The sequence below is a fragment of the Mastomys coucha genome, unplaced genomic scaffold (genome assembly GCF_008632895.1).
Source record: "Mastomys coucha isolate ucsf_1 unplaced genomic scaffold, UCSF_Mcou_1 pScaffold21, whole genome shotgun sequence".
Taxonomy (NCBI): Eukaryota; Metazoa; Chordata; class Mammalia; order Rodentia; family Muridae; genus Mastomys; species Mastomys coucha.
The window spans coordinates 17,920,699-17,922,131 of record NW_022196904.1 but is presented as its reverse complement, the minus strand read 5'-3'; positions in this window follow the sequence as shown (position 1 = coordinate 17,922,131).

Genomic DNA, 1,433 nt, shown 5'->3' with positions numbered 1-1,433 from the left:
CCTGAGATTCTCTCTTCTATCTCTTGCATTCTGTTGGTGATGCTTGCATCTATGACTACTGATTTCTTATCTAGGTTTTGGATCTCCAGGGTTGTCTCTCTTTCTGATTTCTTTATTGTTTCTATTTCCATTTTTAGATTCTGGATGGTTTTGCTCATTTTTTTCACATGTTTGATTGTGTTTTCCTGTAGTTATTTAAGGGATTTTTTGTGTTTCCTCTTGAAGGGCTTCTAGCTGTTTACCTGTGTTCTCCTGTATTTCTTTGAAGGTGCTATTTACGTCTTTCTTAAAGTCCTGTATCATCATCATGAGAAGTGATTTTAGATCTAAATCTTGATTTTCCTGTGTGATGGTGTGTCCAGGACTTGCTATGTTGGGAGAACTGGGTTCTGATGATGCCAAGTAACCTTGGTTTGTGTTGTTTATTTTCTTATGCTTGCCCCTGCCATCTGGTTATCTCTAGTGCTACCTGCCCTTGCTAAATCTGACTGGAGGCTGTCCTTTCTGTGATCCTGGTTGTGTCAGAACTCCGCAGAGTCAAGCTGTCTCTGTGATCCTGTGATTCTGGGATCCTGTGATCTTGGGCTTGTTAGATCACCTAGGGAGTGGAGCTTCCTCTGGGTGTTGTGGGACTGGCTGCAGAGCTTGCGCCCAAGGTCTGCTCAGGACACCAGCCCAGAGAGACCAGAAGAGACTTGAGCCACTGAGCTGGTGGAGTTCCTGTGTGCCTAGTCCCACTGGTCCTAGTTACTCCTGGTGTTGGAACAGATGTTGGGTCCTCCTCACCTTTGATCCTGGGCGGGTCAGAGTGCCTGGGAGTGGAGCTTCCTCTGGGTGTTGTGGGACTAAAGTAAAGACCACCCAGAGACTGCCCCACCTGGGGATTCATGCCATATACATTTACAAAACTCAGACACTATTGTGGATGCCAAGAAGTACCTGCTGAAGGAGCCTGATATGGCTGTCTCCTGAGAGGACTTACCAGAGCCTTACAAATGCAGAGGTGGATGTTAGCACCCAACCATTGCACTGAGCACTGGGTCCTCAATAGAGGACTTAGAGAAGGGACTGAAGGAGTTGAAGAGGTTTGCAAGCCCATGGGAAAAACAACAATATCATCCAAACAGACCCCCAGAACTCTCAGGGACTAAGCCATCAACAAAGGAGTACACATAGCTCCAGTTACATATGTAGCAGAGGATGGCCTTGTCATGCACCAATGGAAGGAGAGGTCCTTGGCAATATGAAGGCTCGATAGATGCCCCATTGTAGGCGAATGGAGGACAGGGAGGTTGGAGTGGATGGATGGGTGGGAGGAACACCCTCATAGAAGCAGGAGAGGGTAGGATGTAATAGGGTGTTTCCGGGAAGGAGAGAACCCTGGAGAGGGGATAACATTTGAAATGTAAATAAAGAAAATATCCAATAAAAAA